Raw genomic sequence first — 22,512 nt, forward strand, 5'->3', positions numbered from 1 at the left:
TAGAAACTGCAATTTCAGTTTTTCCCAGACAATCCTCAAGTGTTCACCAATTTCTTTAAAAGTCCAGAAAGAATGTAAAAGAATATTCCCACTAAATGTTGTTTCGCTATTTCCTCTTAGTTCTTGGAATTCTTCTGTTCCCTGACAAAATTTTACTTTACAAACCTAATCATTCTTGTTCTATTTTTTCTTCGAAAATGACCGCGGTTCAGCTTGTACTGACTAATGAGTTAAATAGACCTGTTAAATGTTACATTATATATATATATATATATATATATATATATATATATATATATATATATATATATGCATATATTCATTCTTGCATCTTTTTAGAATCTCTCGAAATAATTTGAATTATCTGGTTAGTTTTTAATGATTTAAGGATTTTTATGATTTAATGATTAATTTGATGTTTTGTTGATTTAATTTAGTTTTTAATAACATATTTTCACCCGAAGTTTCATTATTTTTGTTGGGCACGGCCCCATGCGAGTATAAGTGAAATTGAGGAAACAGATAACGATGCTAAATCGGAGTCTTAATTTTAAAGCATGCCAATACTTTCTTTGCAAGCGCTCTTAAAAATGTATCAAAGGCGTTATTTATTTACACTGTCGAACACTGTGAAATATTGGAACTCAAAACATGCAATTTAGAAAACTGCCTTTTCCTGAAAAATTGAAAAAGAGAAACTATTTTAACAAGATACATACCATAATGATTTATCGACATTCGTTAATAAGTACTCTTATGGGCGCACACGTAACTACTTAATATTAGTTTTCTACTTTTTTTTTTAAATGTCCCTTTTTAAGCTATCAAAGATTACAAAGTTAACAAATTCTGTTAATTCTTGACACTGGTTAACAAAATACCGTACGATAGACTTTTTCCTTTTTTAAAAGATTATCATAATTTAAAAATATTATTAATTTATTCATTAATTTAGTCATACGTCTGCATTTTTATCATAGTTTTTGGACACTCATTGAAGTTTTATTATTTAATCATTGTTATCATCTTTTCACAGCTTTCTCTCAAAAGTGCAGTTATTTTTTGAATAATTACAAATTCAACCTTAAGTATGGCGTAGCATCATCAAGGAATGCGTATTGCACCACTAAACCACACACCAGCCAGCCATTCTCTTAGTTCCCTCAGATGGTAAAAAGCCGAGTTTAGACTCTTAAGGCTATAGTTTTAGTTTTATGCTCTACAACTGTTTCGAAAGAAAAGGGAGGGGATGATTTATTGCAATCTCCTTTGCCATATATTGCTTTTTTCGTTCCTTTCTTTTCATTTCTTTCTTGAACTTTCTTTTCCTTTTTTTCTTTTCATCTCTTAGCAATATCTCATCCGTTTTATTATTTCTGATGTTAGTGTTAGAGCAGAATTCCATTATCTGGATTTCCGTTTGAATTGTTTTGATATATTCACAAAGAAAGATTTAAGAACGAATTACGAAAAATTTTAATAAAAGAGGAAAATGGTAGACAATAACATCCACACACGTTTTAAATATCACTAACTGGTTTCAGTGACCAGTTTTGCATTCAATATATTAATAGTATTAATTTACTGATGTCAATCAACTTTAATGAAACAGCATCTCATCATACTAAAAACCGTATAATAAAAATGTAACATTTTGATATATTAGCTAAGTCTGAAAGATTGTGAAAGCGGGCCAGTTGATGAGACTGATTATATATTGTGATATCTTTAAAAATTAGAGGACACTATAAGGAAGTAAATATACAAATTTCATGCGAAATCAGTGCAGTAGTTGTGATTGGGAAGTTGTAGCATATTTACTAATTCTATCAGCATAATAAATTTTTCTTCACTTCATTTAAAGCATGTTTCCATCTTATATGGATTATATGATAATTTCATGCTTATCTCTATAATTTATAAATTAGATGTTGAGTAAATATTAGAATAAATATCTTGTTTATGCAATACGAGAAGCTCACTTTCAACTATAAATTAAAAAGAAAAAAAACTAAAGCAAATTATAAAGCTTATAAATAAAAGAAAATTGTGTTTGGCCGATAGAAGACACTTTATTGGCAGGCATGAGAAAATTGTAAATGACCGACAGAAAATGCATTATTGTTAAACATGAGTAAATTAAGTGTGGCTTAGAGAAGATAAATTATTAGCAGTCCAGAGTAAATTGTGAATATCCAGCAGAAGATAGATTATAGCCAAGAATGAGTAAATTAAGAGTGGCCTGGAGAAAATCTAATATTATCCAATGAAATTGTGATAAATTGCGTGACCGATAGAAAATAGATTATTGCCAAACATAAGTAAATTAAGTGTAGCCTCGATAAAATTGATTATTGCAAGGCAGAAAGAAACATTATTGATTAGTTGAAAAATATACAAATGAATTGATGAAATTGGCGAGAAGAAGAACACTATTATTTCAAAATTTTTCAATCTAAGATATTTAAGTACGTACAAGGCTTATTTTTCTCTCCTCATTCAAATTTCGTGCCAAAAATCACTCAAGGGAATCTGGTATATTACTTGTCTTTCTCTCTATTGACAGATTTATGCAGGTTGCTCAACGAAGAATGATCATAAATTAATAAAAACTTAACCGGTACTCATCTCAAAATTTAAAAGATATTTTCCTAATTATTTCCCATTACATCCAATGCAGTTATCCAACATTTTTCTGGCTCTTCAAGCATATGTTAAAAGCCATCTTTTGACAAACTCCTAAAAAAAAAGTGGTTTTCATAAATTTTACCACTGTCTCTGATGATGAAAAACGCTTTACCCTAAACTGTTTCTTCAAATTAAAAAAAAAAAAATTGGAAATTTTAGGCAACTAAAATAAGGCTTAAAATAAAGATAGATAATGTATGAGTCATTGATTCTTGAAAGATATTAATGTGTATTATTCAGGAACTCATCGCTCACAAAAGTAATATATATGCATATTTTTTGTGAACAACGTGCCAATAGAACCGAATGAAAAGTTTAAACTTTCTCACTGGTATCTTATGTGATCAAGTACCTTCTCACCTTATCACAATAGCGGCAAGTTTACTTTCGTCTGATAAATCACTGGAGCTCAGAGTCCTCCTTCTTTCGAAATTGATTCGCTTTTCCCTTTAAGCATATTAATTCTTTTAACTGGTTTTAGGAAAGGACAGACTTTTCATAAACCTCCTGCAGTATCGTCAGTTGATAATTTTATAAGCTAAAAACATAATCACATTGTTTATATAGCGTCTCATATTCATTTTTAAAGTAAATGGAATTGAAACAACATTTAATTAATCAGCTACCAACACTATTTCAATGACTATTTTTACTATAAATTATGTGTCATTTATTCTTCACTCATTCCGCTAAGTCTGTAATAATAATTTAGTTTTGCTTGACGTTTTTAAAACACCTTTAAAAATTATGATCATTCCCATCATTTTAAATATTTTCTAGTCATGTATGTATCTCATAAAAAGATGAAATACAAAAATAGGAAATGTAAAAAATAAGTTGCACATGATTTACGCAGAAGATTCATTGTTTTTCTCTTGATACATCAAAAGACGTGAACTAAACATCATAATTAATAATAAAAAATAATAAATGAGGACAAATGAGAAGGTTATTCATTTAAAAATCTTTAACGAATTACAAACTGCTAAAAGTGTTATTGGATGTTTGTGGAAGATATTTCATTAAATTAGATATTATAAAGACCCCGTCAGGTGATTGCACTGTAAGATGTCCAGCAAGCTCGGAAATGAACAACGATGCTTTATTCTCAGTTGAATCTCAGGTGAGCACAAAAGGCTAATTTTCCCAGCCCGAACGAATTCGGATAAGTCTGAATTAACGGAACAATGCTATAATAATGATGGGAACTTAAAGTCTAAGACCTAAAAGACCAATACTTCCTAAGACCTAAAGACCTATACTTGCCATTTTACGTCTCATCCGTAGCCATTTCCGTATCCACGAAGACGGAAGGAGCCAATCATCGTGCCAAAAGCTCCTCATTCTCAGTTTTAGGTGCTTCCTGAGATGAGGAAGCTCAGGTAACAAACCCAGCCGAAATTATACAAGGAAGTTATGTGCAGAAATCAAAACTATACACTCAAGCAATAAATAGCTATTAAAGAATAACAATAGCACACAAAGAATTCTGAGAAAATTCCTCAGAAGTCAACACTTGAGATTCACCACTTTTATAGGTCCCGTGACAGGGTAGGGTATCGAATGCTCCAGAAGAAATTATTAATCTCTAATCCTAATACAGATATCACCAAAATTCCCTAATTATCACCATGATAAGACATATGGTGATACTCCGTTATTACCATATATCTTACTATGCTTACTATGCTCTCCTAACCTTACGATTTTCCACTTTTGTCGCAAAATTTTCACCATGTTGTCGCCATGGTCGGGAGTCATTGGTTTGACCTCTATTCAGCACCCGTTCTGTATCTATAAAACTCTCTATAAAACTGAGCCATCTATAAAACTCTCTTCTGTAGTGTCTTAGATCAACTACTAAGGGAAGCAAGGTAACATATTTGTATCAATATAATGCTTTTATTATATCAACCAAAATTTAATTTAAAATGAGGAGTTAAGGAAATCCAAGGATAGTTACTGCCATAATTATTACAAGTATGCAAACAAATTAGAACACTGGAATAAAAGGATAGGCTGTGTTCAGGGGATTGCACGCCTAATTGGTATATCAAATTAGCTAGATGGGTTCCATTGATTATAGCTAACAAAAAAAGATATATGAATGGCGTCATGAGAACGTCAACTGAACTGATCAACAACAACCTTTTATTGTCTGATTTAAGACAATGACGCGTTTGTATTGAACCCAGAACTGATATTTGTTACTTAAATATCTTAGAAATGAATCATGACAGAAGTGGTTACCTTATGATCTTAGGAGGTATAATGTTGGACAAGCTTATGCAGTTTTATATTATGGAAAAGTAAAGATGAATCCATGGACTTATTATCAGAATATGGTCTTCTCATGCATATACTTTTCGTAGCATTATTTAAAAAACTTTTAAAAAGAGAAGGTATACTCCGTTATCTATTAAAATAGATTGTATGCTCCGTTAACCCCAAATGTATTGCCGTGATGAGCTATCTCTTATACTAAGAATGTCTCATCATGTATGGAAAGTATTTGAGAAATACATATCAGAACAAACCCAATTCTAATTATAAACAAAATCTACCTAGATATTTAAACTGAAAAAGCAGAAATGCCAGCAAATTTTCTTGAACAATCTGAATATATGCAATTAGTAGTACGCAAGCATTTCAGTAAGAATTGGAAACCCAGAATAAATTAAAAAATAAAATGCAAGTGAGTGCATCAGAATTGTTGAACAAAACTGCCTGCAAATATTTTAATATTTTGGAAGCCACTCTACTAAAATGCTTTATAAAGTTTATAAAAGCTTAAATTGGCCTGTCCTGCCATAAAACTAAAGCAGCATTATTTTTAATTTTTTACTTTCTATTTTTACATAATGAGCATATTTTTACTCGATTTCAAAAAGTGTACGTTAGAATAAAAAAAAATAATATATTTTACAGCTTTATTTATATAAATGCTATTATAAAAATGCATTTTAATTTAATTCCACTTGTTAAAATTTCGTTGAATATGCATCTAAATAAATATTGGATTATTTGAGATACAAAATATACGTTTTGTATGATATCTTACATCATGGAATACATCATTTATGTGTATACATAATGCACATACTCATGTATGTTACAAAAGATATTTTTACCTATATTTTTTTAATTTAATCTTTTCAAAGTTTATACATTTATTATTATTATTATAAAATTTTTGTAAGCTATGAATCCTTATTAGGTGATAGGAAATATTACGGATATATATTTTGTAAAATTTTGCATTGCAAAAAATGAGGTAAAATTGTAATAAATGCGAAATTTCTTGAAGTTCACATTTCTTTATTATGTATGTTTTCCTTTTACAAACTGATAAAATTTTGAGTATAAACATTAAAGCAATTTCTTCTAATATCCTATATTTCACAATCCCATAAATGGCAAAATCATTTTATCTTTATTAAGTCTTAAAGAAATCATTAATAAAGATAAAAGCAAGTAAATTCTTACGTAATGAATGGTATTTCTGTTTTTGCTGTTTCCAGGAAGTTTCAAGCAAATTATCCAAGGCGATATTTATAGAAGCTGGATTCTAGACCCTTAAAAATATTATTGTAGAACTAAAAACAACAATGGAATAAGCCATATATATGCAAATGTGGTCAGCTAAGAAGAGATGAAAAATTGTTTCCAAGCAAGACATTCCACTAATGTATTTTATGAGTTTTCCTTGCTTAAATTTCTCTAAAGCTTCCTTTATAATATATCTTTGTCGGTCATTAAACTACTATTAATATTCATTTATTTACAACTTATGATAAATTATTCAGTTATATATTATCACTAGCGTTTGGAATTTTATCTTAAATTATGAGTTTAAAATGTTTATTTTATAAGAGAAACAATGCAGTATTTGGGATTTTCCCTATAATTCTAACTTATGATATGAGTTTTTATAGCTAATAATATTACTTTATGATAATATATATCATATTTAAAATACTATATAAAGGCGTTAAAATTACGGTTGGGTAATTAGAAAAAAGTTAGGTTTTATTTGCACCCAAAATACAAACTTTTTTCTTTTTAATCTCCATGTTAAAACTAAACCAAAAAAAAAAAAAAAAAAAAAAACACCTCTAAAATGATAAAATTTGATAAAATTGCAGCATTTTTGTTCTCAAATAATATAATGCATTTACGATACATTAACTTTTACGAAACATAAAAAATGCAACCACTCCAATCTTAACCCTCCATGTTGTGTTTGACGTTAGAATCCAGAATGATATTGTTACGAACCTGTGATGCGGTTTCCCAACATAGTGGCTCCATAGGAGGTCCCAGAGCTTGGCGATAAACTTGGCGACTTTGGCGCCAAAATAGGTTATACCCGAAACATCGAGAATTTCCCCGAGCCGTCCAGTAGGAACGGAGATACGCCTCGATCGTTCCTGATTGGTTGAGAGGCTTATAGCCCCGCCTCCTAAGACCTATAAAAGGAGCTGCAGCTGCCGGGAAGTGGACGGTGAGTCGACTGGTGAACCAGTGGTGAATTAAGTCGTGGACCAGTGGAGTCGAAGAGTAGTCGGAAGCGACGGTGAAGAACTCGTCTCCCAGGGACCAGCGGAGCAGCGACGGAGTAGAGCTGCTGTGTGTGCTGCACGTCTCGGCTGAAGATAATCGTCTTCTGTGTTGTATATAGTTGTCGCATTTGTGCTGTCCGGTGTGCCTTCGTGTCAATAAACGTCGTTGTTTTTATTTTCTACTGGTGATTGAGTGTCCTCCACACCATATAACTCCCACTATCCAAACGAACCCCGGAAATTTCGTAACAATATTGCTTTATTGTATTACAATTATTATTTTAATCATCTTTAGTTGAGAAATACAACTTTCGGTAGAGAATATTTTTCTCATTGATTAAGACATCTAGTTTAAGAACAGTCATTTTGCTTTCAAATTTCGTACTTCTGTTTGTGTTTGAGCCATTTTATTCTCAAATTTCCTTTTACTTTCTTTTATTTTCTTCTTATATTATGCATATTTATTCATTTTTTATTATTTATCATGAGGTCAAAACACGTTTTGTAAAATCATTAGCATTTGCTCATTCTATTTATAGAAATCATAATGTGTTGTTGGGTAAGTAAGGGAATTAAGTAATACATACTGTTATCAAACATTACATTTGTTCGCACAAATTTTCTTTTAATTTCTTATAGTGGAAAGTAAATAAATATTTGTTTCCCCTGAAAGAGAAAGAGACATACTTTCAAATGTTTCTAAATTTTAATTTTAAATTAAATCAATAAATATGCAGATATTAAATATTTCCTAGTAAAAATTATAAAGAATTTAAAAACCTTTTTTAAAAAGCATAATAATTTTATGGTATCGATATTCAAAATATAAAAATATCTATTGATATTCAAAATATAAGAATATCGATATGGCAAAATTATGGAATCGATATACAAAAGATAGAAAGTGTAACTACATTATTCTTAACTCGACCATATTATGTTTGATGCCAGAATGCAGAACGTGCATTCCTTCTGAACGGGCAAAATGTTTATCACAAGTCGTTTTTTCTAAGAGTGAGTGAGTGAGTGAGTTTTACTGGCGCAAGAGCCAAATTTGGCCATACTGTGCCAAACTTATGGTGGATAAACAGGATCGTGGTTAAAAACATATGGTAATGTACTATAAAAAGTTAAAATTCTAAAAACATTTTAAAATTACAGCGAAATTGAAAAATAGTGACATGGGATATTTATGACTTTTTTCATATCTGATTCTAATAGAGAAATTGTCAAAGTAAATTTAAAAAACTACACAAAATATGCTTAAGAAACAATGTTGGAAAAAATTAAAATATCATTAGAGATGCAAACATATAGATAAAATGCAATATACACAAACATATGTATATATATATATACATTACAAAAGCAAATATAATAAATTTCAAGATGTGAATCTTCTAAGGTTAAAAGCAAAAAACAGCATCGAAAAGACAAAAAAGTAAGATTCAAGTTCACTACGAGTTCTTATATTTCGTTGGAATAAGGTTTTTTTTCCTTTTCTTTTTTATATTTAATCGAGGGAGGAGGACTTATAGTTTCTGGCGAGTCTTCTAAGTCCTCAGACATACGATATTCCAACATATCCCCATCTGATGCAGTGGAAGAGCTCATTTCCGCATCAGCATCAGATTGACTAGACTGTTGTTGATTTGTTCCTACTAAAGGAAGATTATCTATCGATTGTAGTGCCGTATCAGAAGAAACTAATTTTATTTCAGCCGTAATTGGCTTATTACACAATTTGGGTTTCACAGTTGGCGCAATTTGCGATGCAACAGTGGTAGGAACTTGGTGAGGTGAGGTAGAGTAAAATTTTGAAATTTTTTCAGCATTGGTTAAAGATTTTGTTTCTACAGGTGAGACCTTTTTAAACTTTTTAGTGTGTGTCACTAGTTGAAAACCAATTAAATCCGGCGAAGCTGAAGCATTGTCACTGATTGGTGCAACAGACACGGGCGAAGGATTTGGCAAGTCAACTGGAATAGGAGCTCTTTGAGTAGGTTCCAATGGTTTTAAAACCTTACCAGAAGATAGATCATTCAGATCCCCCTGAGTGGATGTGGTAGCCGACATTTTTTTAACTGCAAAAGCGTAATTTATCCCAGCTGAAGGCGTTTTCGATTTTATGAGTTTGCGAGCTTCTTGATAAGAAATTTTATTTTTGATCTTAGTTGAAATTATTTCTTTCTCCTGTTTCCAAACAAGACAGTTTCGGGAAAAGGAAGTGTGCTGGTTTTTGCAATTCACACACTTCTCTTCGGCAGTGCAGTTAGTACTGTCATGACCAGATTCTGCACAACGGGCGCATGTTAGAGTCCCGCGGCAAGAAGTTTTAGAATGCCCGAAGCGTTGGCACTTGAAACAACGCAATGGGTTTGGAATATATTCTCGGACAGAAAGGCGCATATATCCGGCTTTTATGTGCTCAGGTAATTTAGGAGAATCAAATGTCAATACTAAATGTTTTGTTTTTAGGAGCTGGCCATCTCTTCGTATAGAAATACGCCGTACATGGGTCACTCCCTGATTTTTTAAATCTTTAGTTATATCTTCAACAGAAACATTTAATAGCTCTCCGCAGGATATAACTCCCTTGGAGGAGTTTAATGTCGGGTGGGGGCTAACTTGAATAGGAATTGTAGATAGATTTTTCAGCATAGCAATTTGTTTGGACTGTTTGGCAGATCCAACTTCAACTAGCAAATCGCCAGATCGAAGCTTCTTTGTGGATTTAACCTCACCTACATTACCAGAAATGGCTTTTTCGACAAGAAATGGGGACACGTTATGAAAGGTATCTTTTGAATCAGACACTCTTTGGATTAGAAAGAAAGATGGAAAATTGTTAATTTGTGAAATCGAAATGGCGTTTTTTTTTTTTTTTTTTTGCCCATACGACATTGATGGGGATTCGGGCCCGACGGCACCGCCCACCATGGAGCCCAACAAGGGAAGGCAGCCACCGGCTCTAGATATTCCCAGCCACGGCGCTTATCTTAGTGCTGGCCGGAACCTATACGCTGGGAGCTACCCCCGGGGACAGTGACCACCCTTAACGCCAAGCCCAAGGAGTAGCCCCTTTGCTTGATCCCTAGCAAACTAACCACTCAGGTGGCTAGCGACCAGCCGATTGATACACCGGGGACCACAGTGCACCACCCGTCTAATGGGTCGCCACGCACGGCAAACACGTGGGGGTATTTGCTGTCCATGAGAAGCAGGAAGCAAACAGAGCGGCGACAGCTTCTCATGGAGAGCTCTCTCGCCTACCCTCGAGGGAAAGAAGAAAAAAGGAGACAGCAGAAGACGTAGTGGAGTGTAAAACCTAAAGGGAGTAAAGATCCCTGGGTACCTCGGGATTGGGACACCCGTACTCACCTATAGTAGGTGAGCCCCTGAGGGTTTTTTTCTAAGAGAGCATTAGTTATAATATGATATGATTCAACTTAAAAATTTCATCATCAGTGAATGTTCTGGGAACTAGAAGTTTAGTCCAGGAATCAGTAAATGTTCTGGAATTCAGAAATTTCTAAAAACATTTAGTTAATTCATTATAAAGTAGGTAATAGGAATTTCGATTGCAAATCAAATTGTTTTAGAGCGTCACATACTTATTTGGTGTTTTTATTATTTACTAATCTAATCCAATTTTTCATTAATTAATTTATAATCTATATATTTGGTAATTACAACATTTTCCCTCTATATAGTAAAGAAGATAATGTACTATATAGAAGATATAGTACATTATAATATTTTCTATTTGTATGGTAAAGTAATTCCGTTCGTAACTTCATTTAGCACGTATATAAAAATTATTTAGACCAACAACCCAGCTTACTTTTTAATATAATTGTAGAGACGTTTTTATTATTATTAAAACTTTAATTTTTATTAATGTTTCGTTTTTAACAAAATTTAGTTTTAAGCTCAGCATCGTTCTTTGTTATAGTAAGAAATAATCTTTCAAATAATATTTGTTTCTTATTAAGTTCTTATTAAGTTTTAAAATAAATAAAACTGCTCGAACCACCACTGCACACTAATTTTTAACAACTCCCAGGGGGGAGGGGAGATATAGGATAGGGCTTCTAAAAAAATGCACCAATTTCAGTTTTTAGAAGATAAACCCAGTTTTTTATTAATTATATTCCTTAATATTTACTGATTCTTCTGATACAATTCTTATATATGTTTCCTAAGTGTCTTCATTTGATAAACAATGAATTTAATAAACTTTGATGAAGAATAATTCCAGCAAATATATTTCTAATCTATTATAAACAAATCTATTTCATTTCATATTGAGGACTAATAGTCAGTCCATAGAGTAAATATAAACCAAATATCTAAGGAAATAATTCCTTTAAAAAATATCTAGTTGGAACGATTTTTCTTTGCAACTCAAAATAAAATGAAAATAATTGAAAGTTTAAAATTATATAAATTATAATAGGAACAATGCGTTAAAATACAAAAAAAATTTACTTTATTTATTTATATTTGTTTTTGCCCTTTCAAAGAAAATATTTTTTGTAAACTATTCCAAATACTGATTACAAAAGTAAAACTATTTCATTTAGCAATTCCAAAAAATATCTGGATTCCAAATGCAAAACTTGAGTAAAACTTTCTTTTTTCCAAATAATATCCTTCAGGAATAAATGCAATAGGGAAATAATAAATGTGATTTAGTAAAATATACACTTTTATTTTAAAAATAAATATAAAGATAAGATTATTATTTTAATTCTTAGATATCTATATCTTCATCAAGAAACGTTTATTTATGTCTCATACAGATATCGTTAGAAAATTTATAAATTAAATTACAACTCACTTAAAATTTCCATTCTTAAATTTCCTAACTTAAAGTGCAAAAATATTTTGTCAAAGGAAAACTCTAATGAGTTTCACAAAGCAAAACAATGTTTATTATACCGAAACTACTGTAAGTTTTCTTATCGAACAATGAATCAAATTTCAAAATTTTTTAAGCAAATTTCTTTTTTTAAAGCTATATGAAATTTAACTAAAATGAAATTTATTTAAAAACTGTGTCTTTCGCCATTTGCTTTTTCAGAAATCTTTTTAATTAAAAAATATTCATATGTCTGAAGTAAAAAAAAAAATATTTACAATTTTTTTACTATAACTGCATCATTTTACTATTTCAACCCGGATAATATTACAAACTCTCAAGAATATCTCGTCATTTATTTCTTGACGCATAACATCTTTTCAATTCATGATTGCAGTAAACAAGTTCTTGTTCATTCACATTCAATTTGCATCTCAATGATTTTAGAACTGCAATCTGAATACATCTTAAAATGCGTCAATTTTAACGACAAACGCATAAAATTCAATTTCTTAGTCCTTAACTCTTATTTGATATAACATCCGTAAAAAAAGAACAGTTTTATAGCAATGCCTCGATCATTTTTCAATCTCTACAGAAAGAAACATACCATCAGGTAAATTCGAATTGGAAATCACTGGAGTTTGGAGATCGGTGACAGGAGAACTATTTTTTTTTTTTTTTTTTTTTTTTTTTACTTTATTCATTCAAAAGAAATATTAAAACATATATCACTTACGAGTTTAGAATAATTTTCTGCATAATACAAAATCTCTTCGCTATTTTGTGTTGTGAATACTTTTTACCCTTCTATTTCACTTTCTCAGATTATTTTTCCTTTTTCTTTTACTTATAAAAATGCAGTCGGAAGAAAATAAGGAAAATACGACACTTTGGTAAAACCGTCTTCTTAAAAAAATCAATCTCTGAACCAATTTCTCCTTTCCCATTTCATAGAGACTCACTTATTTAATGCCTTCTTTGAATGTCGAACATGTATTTTATTTTTACAGACTGCCTTTTATAATGCCAGCTAGGGAAGTCGAGTCAGTGTTAGGTCGTGAAATATGTTGGACACAATTTCTGTAATCTTTCATCATTTGTCAAGTTCCCCCTCCATGTAATTTTAAAGGTTTCTTTATAAAGCTTTATTTCGCGAAAAAATCTTCTTTTCAAAAGAAATGCTTAGAAAACTAATAGGAAATAAGCTTTTTATAAAGATTGTCTTTAATGCACTGATATCAGATACAGAATACAAAATATTAATAGTTCTGCTTCGAAAAATAATATATAGAAAATTGTTTTCTCATTCATATTTTTCTGAAATAATTTTTTTCCAAAATTATAGATATGAAATTCTGTATTAAATTTTATAAATAAATGTGAAAGATAATTTATAAATAAATTGATAGAAATGCAATTTCTTCTTTCATTTTTATTTGTTCATTTGTAATATTAAAAATAACTTTTTTTTACATCAGCAGCTTCCCAATTACTCATTGTAACAGATTACTGGAGAGCGTCCTGTAATATGTAACATATTACACATTTTACTCATTACTCATTGTTTGAGACAGAAATCTTACGATACTTGATTTTCATCAATTTCCTGAGGTAACATCGACATCTTTAAATAAATGGAGTTTTAGACATGAAAAATGGCAACATTTCTGAGATAATTTTAAAGAACCGGATAAATTTTCTTTCCTTTGCCAGAACAAATTTTATAAATGAAGAAATATAACCTAACAGGGTTAATTGACTAGCAATTCTGTGCGTAGTTACTGCCTAACTGGGCTAGAAGTTTTCAATAAGAATTTTTTTTTTCAAAATTTCAATTAAATAATCATCAAAATATTTTTCCTCCATAACCTCAAAATATATTGCTTTACAATATTAATTTGAAATTCAAAACATTAAATTCACAATTATATTCATTTTTCCCCCAATACAATTTTCTCTATTTTCAATAATTTTTTAAAGTATAGTTATACAATGTTATTGTTATTGTGCTTATAAATATGCGCGTTGTGACGACATTAAATATGCTGTGCGTATACACACTATCGCTGTTACATAATTAAAAAATAAAATTTTAAAAGGAAATAAAAGTAGAAGAATCTAACCTAAACATTATTATGTAAATATATTTCTGTTTAGATGACCGAATACTTTTTTAAACTTTTCCCCTAAATAAGGGCTCGTTAGTCTGTGAATTCTTTACTCAAGTGCTATTTTGTAACTACATACATATATTAACAAATAAAGCATACAAATAAAGATCTAACGAAAATAAAAATCTTCAACAGATTTGATTCCAGATCTTGTACGTACTACATTTCTGGTAAATGGTTCATATACTTAAATTCATTCTTACAACTAGTTATGGTTTTAAACTATTACGATCTCATGCGTGCATTGACATATCCATCGACAACAGCTAACTGTTCTTGTTTAAATTTGATACAATTCAGTAATGTTGCAAAATTCCATTTATATGAGTATCTAAAGGTAATTTAAATTATATTATTTACAAGCATATAAATGGACAGACAAGCAAATTTACAATGAACAGATAGAATATAAAAATCATTAAGGATTTTTATTCCAGGGGTAAAAACCCGGTGCTAAAATTCTATGTCAATATTTAGCGTTCTTTCTTTATTTATTTATATGTGAATTTAATTATCACATTCGCTGACGCATACACTGGCGGGAAAAAAAATCCCAACACCAAGAAGATGGGGGATTTTTCCAACAGGATAACGCTCACCCTCATACCGCTGTTGTAATACAACATGCTCTACAGAGTGTCGACATGTTACCTTGGCCTGCAAGATCACCAGATCTGTCTCCAATTGAGCCAGTATGGGATAACAATGGGCTACAACTCCAGCCTCATCCATAGCCTGACCCTCCTAGTATTGACAGAACAAATACAACAAGTATAGAATTCCATACCACAAAATGACGTTCGGCCCTGTATGACACAATGCATTAACTTTTGCAGGCTTGCATTCAAAATTCTGGAGGATACACCGGTTTTTAATGTAACAACATTTCACATTTTAAATGCATTTTCTTGAGCTTAAATTAACCTGTGGTCTTGAAAATTTAATCAATTAAACATGTTAACTAGACAAATGCATTGTCAAAATTTTATTACATTACAATAATTTTTTTCTTGGTGTTGAAATGTAGATTGGTATAATCCTATAAATAAATGTTTCAAACAAAGGGTACTCTCAGATGTTAACATTTATCAAAGCAATATTAATTATTTTTATGATTCTAACACTTTCTCTTTGCGTATTATGAATACAAGAAAATAAACCAACCGTAAAGGTCACGCCTAAACTTATTTGCATTATCTCCAATAAAAGTCTATATCCTTTCATCCGAATAAATTTGGGGTAATTAAGGTAAGACAGCGAAGTGCAGTGAAGTGAATCTAGCATTATTACTGAATATATAGTACAAATATTTAACACAAAACTGTTGTAATCAAACATTAATCTACCGTATTTCATTAAATTGATTTTTCCACTTATGAATTATATACCTTATATGCATGCAAAAACACAGACCAACAAATGGTCAACAATTTGATCAGTCTATTGACCAATCTATTTCCAATTAGCAAACAAATGTCCTAAGTCGAAATCAATGAAAAACAAATTCACTAGATAAAAAATGATCTACGTTCTTTAAGAAGTTCGATCAGATGCAAAACTTCTCTCATTTTCAAAAGTTTCAGCTCAACACCATGGGATTTCTTAACATCGGTGGAACAAAAATAGAAGTTGTTTATTTTCTCACTCCTTTTCCAGAATGACAAGAATTAAGTGTGTTGAAGAGGTCTTCAACTCAAAACTTCATGACGATCGATACGTTTTGCTTGTTGATGTGCGAATTTTCTTTCCAGTACTCCCTTTCTATTACTTAAAGAAAAGCTTCGGGCGTTTTTCAGAAAAGCATCCAGAAAAGTTTTTTTCTTCTTTTTGCGCCCAAATTAGAAACCTTCTCGAATGACTATAAGCAACCGCATACCAGAATAGATCTTCCGTATCTGCGATCACTTTTTTAAGGATAGGATCAGATAGATAAATACATTAGAATTTAAGATAGATTAGGATTTTCTAAGACAAAAATAATAAGTGACTTTTCTTAACATTAATGTCATCTAAGATAACTTTATAGAAGTGGCTCGACAATTATATTTACAAAGAAATCTTAATCATAAATAATCAACGCAAATATTTGAATCTGATTAAAAGTGGATCTAAAAATCCACTGCAATAGTAAAAAACTAATTTCTTCCAAGTATAAATATAAATTTGAATACTTATTGATAAATTTTTTATTTGAATAGTTTACATTAAAAACAGTGTTAGAAACCATTCTATTTATAAGAACCTAAGTTAGAATGATTTTCTTATTAAACACAAAATAGAATGTGATTAATCTATTCTACGCATTCGTCATATTTTATACCCGACTATTTCCATGTGACATGCTATCAAAATAAGCAAAGCCTTCATAATTTCAGGAGAAACCTGTTGTCCTACAATTCTAACGTGCCTGCATATCCGTTTATAAGCACATCGTCACTGTAGAATATATTCAGTGTCCTTAATATCCGCCAAGAGTGCTTGCGACATTTCCACTGGTTGGATTTTCTAAATAAATTTTTGTAAGCATTCTAATATCAGAAATTGCAAATAATATAATTTACACACTTTTTATACCATATTAATAATCTAGAAACATTTATTTCAACGAAAGGTTAAGCCTATTCATCATAGCATTGTTGAAAGAATTTTTTTAAATGGTAAGTACGGCAGACACTACTCAGACACTATAGAAATTTCTACTTACGTATTATTTGACAGGATGTATCAGAAAAGTTATCAGATAGAATGAAATCTCAAAAAAGGCTTCAGTTTCTATACAGAAATGTAAAATAGATATAAAATGAAAGCTTAAAATATGCATTTTCCAGTAATGGTCAGAACAGCGATTATATATTTGGGAAATAGGAACCCTGAAGAGAGCTTAATATTTACCAATAAACCGATTCTTAAAAGAATGGATATAATGATTGCGTAAGATTAATTACAACTTAATGTGCTAAGCTACGACATTAGGTGTTTTTTTTTTATTTATATAAAAAAAAACCTCCGTATTATGCCCGGCTCCACATCTGCTAATAATGATGCGTTGTGACATTAATAATGTAGTTTTATGGTCCAGACAAGATTATTGTTATAACTTTTAAATAACTTCAATTTCGTGTGTAGTAAAAGTACTAGTAAATAGTATTGTGTATTTTTTGTGTCACATTTCATGATATTTCACACTTGTGTCGACACGATACCGATAGTGAGGGCAACCTTAGCATGTGGGAAGATGGCAACAAGGATACAAGGCTTATTGCTGCGCTGTTGCTCTCTCTCTCTCTCTCTCTTAATTCTTGGCTAGCCAGACTTTATCATATAAGTCAAAACAGTTAAAGCAACTGCGAATGTAACATTATTTTCAACTTAAGTATAAATAATTAAGCCCCACTGATTTTCTTTTTTACTAAATTAAACAATTTTTAAATACAATCGACAATTATATTTAAAATTAATATAATTGGATGCAAACCGTTTTCATTTTTTTTTTTTGAAAATACAAAATTTTTAAAGCAATTTTTTAAAATGCAAGCTATCCTTAATTTAACAACTTCATCTTAAAGTTGTCTACAGACGAACCTGTTATACAGAAAGCTATGAAATATTTTGCGGAACATAATAATAAATTACTTTCAGCGATTAAAATATTAGTTCATAATATCGTCAACAGAGGGTGTTTTAGTAAGGGATTGGTCAACTAGAGAACATCTATTATAATTTACAAATTTTATTAAAACGAAAAATGCGCAACATGAAGGCGACCCTTCTCGGCTACCATCCGAAATCGTAAGATAGCACGCTGAACAGTTGGCTGAAATGTGTTTGAAATGCCACGAACATGTCTTAAAATTTTGCCTTTAAGATATAAATTCCTCGAGTTGTCACGATTTTTTTAGGTGTTTTTCAAATTCCCCTCCCAAGCCAAAAGTCACATGGATTGTGGTGTGGGAATCCGGGAGGCCACAGATCACGAAATACCAATTACACGTTATACTATGAAGGGAGTTTTGAAGAAATCTTAACCGAAAAGCTAATATGTGCAGGAGCTCCATCTTGAATAAAAAACAGTGACGTGCTTGCAGATCCGAAATAGTTTTATTCTACAAGAACGATGCAAATTTCTGTCCGATGATCAAATATGTTACCAGACCTTTAACATTTAGTTCATCGAAGCATATGAGAATAAATGATGCAATAAATCTACATCCTTCCATTATTTTTGGTGACTGCAATGGAAAATATAAAATTGAATGCGGAATTTCTAATTCCCGAATTTAGCAGCTGTGAGTATTCCCTGAACAGTCCAAATGAAAATGCGCTCCGCCCATCCAGGAGATTTGCCAGGACCATTTTGAATCACAAAATGAGGAAGAAACTGAAATAAGGATCGCTATCGAATCTGGAGATCATGTGGAAGTGACCTCTTTACGGATGGATACTTGTACTAATAATGCCGTATGCTCTTCTAGACAATTGAACGGGGCACATTGCGGACACTGCCTGTAAGTTGGAATATTTGATGTCTTCTATCTGAAGCTTTTTCGATTGCTTCTGCAGAAATGCTTTATTCCTTTCCTATAACGAACATTAAAAAACCTGTTTATTCTTATGTACCTTCCATTAATCGAAAAATCTTAAAAGATAACTGACCTTTACATATTTCGTTCAAATTCCGATAGAGAAACAAAGGCAGAATCGTGTTTTTGGTAAAACAGTTTACGAAAATTCGATATCGTAAAAGAAATGGTGAGTAATAACAAACCTATTAAAAACAAAATTTCAAAACAATAGATTCTAGGTTTTATTACAGTTGCTGCGTAACGTGAACAAAAAAATGTGAGTTCTATTGTATCTTCTACTTCGTTCGTTTAAATTTTTTACTCTGAATTTAGTTATTGTTATCTTTATCGTTTGTTAAAGTTGGAGAGCAATTATTGAACGACGTCTCGTTAAGAGGCCTTGTGTTTCGCAGTTGCCCGTGCATTCGATGATAAATTTCGTAAGGTATCTCAAGTTCCTGAATCGAAAAGCTTTCTGCATTTGAACGTTTTGCTTTCTTTTTGTAAATAATAAAAATTATTTTTTGGATAAAATTCTGTGGAGAGTAAGTGCAAGTGTATTTAATCTCAACTGCTATCAAAGGTGTAACCAAGAAAGTTTTTAAATGCTTTTATTAAAGTTTACAGTTCACTTTAGGGACTGAGCAGTTCAGTGAGTATAAATTACTATATTAGAGTGAATTATGGGACGAAAAGTTATATAATCTGAATTTAAAAAAAAAACTGTCATAAATGTATAATTCATTAAAAATCGCTCTTTGCTGTGAAGATTTGAACTAATTTTTTTTTATTATTCAAACAAATTACCATCCTTGTTGTAAGAATAATTATGAATTTAGATTCGTTTTTGTTATCTTCCTGGCTAATTTGATTAAAAATTGATATTTCGACAGTTAATTCGACAATCCAAGATAATGTAATAAGATTTAAATTTTAAAACTATTGTCTTTGGATCTTCAACTTGGCAAAAAATTATTTAAAATTACACAAAGATAAATATCATCTTTCTGGCTGGTGTAAATTGTCAGAACTGGTAATTTGATTTTCAACGATGTTTTTTTTTAAATACACGATTTTATCTTTGACGGCTTCAGTAGATATGTTATCTCTAGAAAAGTGAATCTTCTGAACACTCCTATGTAAATTAAATGCCAATCAGAACAGAAGTAATACTGAATTTGAAAACTATAAATTGAAATTTGTTGGTACAAGATTTGTAAATGAAATTTTTATCATTGGCACTATAATAACTCCCCAACCAACCTGCGAATAAATTTCTAATTTTAGGATTATTTTTCCTCCCTTTATCTAGTGCTTTCTGGTTCATTAGAATAATGCATGAAATATTAATTAAACAAAAAAAAAGGAATTTACAGCCTTAACAGTAAAAAATAGATCTTCATTTACTAAACACAGATGGTCAAAACATCTCGTCTCTAAATTGGAAAAGTTAATTGTGATATATAAAAGGGGTTATAAATTGGTTGGCAGGGTTATAAATTATTTATAACTCGGCCAGCTGTTTTCGGATAAATAAAGATTCGGTTGGGAATAAATTGCATCCAAAAACCCATATTACTCCCTTATTGTTGCAGTCAATATTTCGAGAACATATAATCTATTAAATTTGAAATAGTTTTAATTAAAAATATTACTAGCTTCTTATTATTTATTGAAATGGTACTATAGGTTTCTATATTTAGCTTTTTGAGATTTTTATTTCGAATTAATGTTAAACTTTTGAAAACTTTTTTCGTTTAACATTGTCGGATCTCTTGATTGTAACCTTGTTGTCTTAAATTTAAACGAGAGAAATTTATGACACAAGATATTCAAAACAAAGAAATTAATTCATATACACATGACCATAATCAAATCAATCTCGTCATCCAGTGAGCATTGTGATATATAACATCGTATCACAAAGCAGAACAGCTTGATTTTTATGGACGTTAAAAGCATTTATGTTTGATATGTCATAGTGGCTTCCTTTAAACTCATTTCAACCCTTAACTGGGGTGTTGCGGTATGTAAGACCGCTAAGGATGAAACTTTCAGTCACTCTTATTCTATTTTTATCTCAATCGAATGCATTGACCCTGAAGCTTCTTTTTGTTACCTTCACTACACGTTAACTTTTTCCACCCGTTTTAGTGTTTTTAAAAATATTTCAGCTATTTTTTTGCTTGACATCTGTGAGAACGCCCCTCCCTTTTGGTGTTCCAGTATTATACAAGGCTTATCAAATGATTCTAAAATTTGGTCCTCGATCCAACCTACAGATCAACTTATAAAGCAGAGCTCCAGACACTTTTAAATGAAGCAGAAAGGGATTTTAGTGACAAGGATAATTGTACAGAAGAGTTTTTCGATTAAAGTTCGCATTCAACTGTTTCTGATATCTATGTTCAAACAGAATTAATTTTTCTAGTGATAATGTATTTTGAAAAAATTATAAAATATATTCATTTAACAAGAGATATATATGCAGAATTTATAAGTTGATTTTTATACTAGTCCTATATGTATAAAATGCCTTATAAAACCGTGCTATGAAAATCACACAAGCCGATAGAAAAAGGACCAATTTTACCCATTGTCATTTTTGTTTTTCATATAATTGTTGAATTTTCCATTATATTATTTTCTACATGCCTTTGTATACTGGAAATATAAATATGATTTAAAAAGTAAAAAAGTAACATATTTTTTCAAGAATATTATTTGTTGTAAAGTGTTTAAACTCTATCACTTTTTTCAATAATAATATATTTTGAAAAATTTCTAAAACAGGTTTATAAATCAAGAAAAATATCAGCAAAATATTTTGGCTGATTTTCATTCTAATATTCTTATTCGAAAATTTAATTTCAGTGTAAAGAAAATGCGGTCTCGTAGACCGAGTCTCCTCAATTAAGTCTTAAAATTTCACCTCCCGAGTTAAAGGTCAATTGAGCTCATTTTAACAAGAGAATAAAGAACGCTTTTAAATTACAGAAATCCACGAATGATTTAAAGAATTTCTGTAAATATTTTTTTAAAACTTATTTATTCCATTGCTGCATGAAAACATCAGAATTCTTTTAGTATAAACTTCCTTTTTGAATACTTCTCACTACACTCGGCAGTATCTAAAATGGGATTTTTAAGATTCTTTTAGACAGTCTTGAAGAATTTCCATGAATGTCTGGCACATAAAAATTGTTCCCTCGCTTCGCAGGCTCAAAATTCCCGTTCCTTTTTACTATGATGAAGAAAAAGCCGAGTTTAGACTTTTAAGGCGTCAGTTTTTAGGCTCGTCAACAGTTTCAAAGGGGGGGGGGGAGAGAAAACATTCTTTGATTTATTATGGCGCTTGTTGAATTGTTCATTTTTGACATTTATTGCTTTTCTATGCCTTCTTTTCATTTCTTTCTGAGTTTTTCCGCATTGCCTCTCCTTACAGTAACTCATCCATTTCATCATTTCTGATACTAGTATTCGACCATAATCCCATTATTTGGCTTCTCAACTTAAGAATTTTTAATGCTTTATACTAAACGTTTACAAAACCTTGGAACCAAGAATTCTTGCTAGCTATCTTTTTATCCTAGAAAACATGTACCGATAGAAACTCAGTTATAGCTAAGGCTTTTATTAAAAAAACTAGCTGACTCGGCAAA

Source organism: Argiope bruennichi, chromosome 7, assembly GCF_947563725.1.
Source record: "Argiope bruennichi chromosome 7, qqArgBrue1.1, whole genome shotgun sequence".
Taxonomy (NCBI): domain Eukaryota; kingdom Metazoa; phylum Arthropoda; class Arachnida; order Araneae; family Araneidae; genus Argiope; species Argiope bruennichi.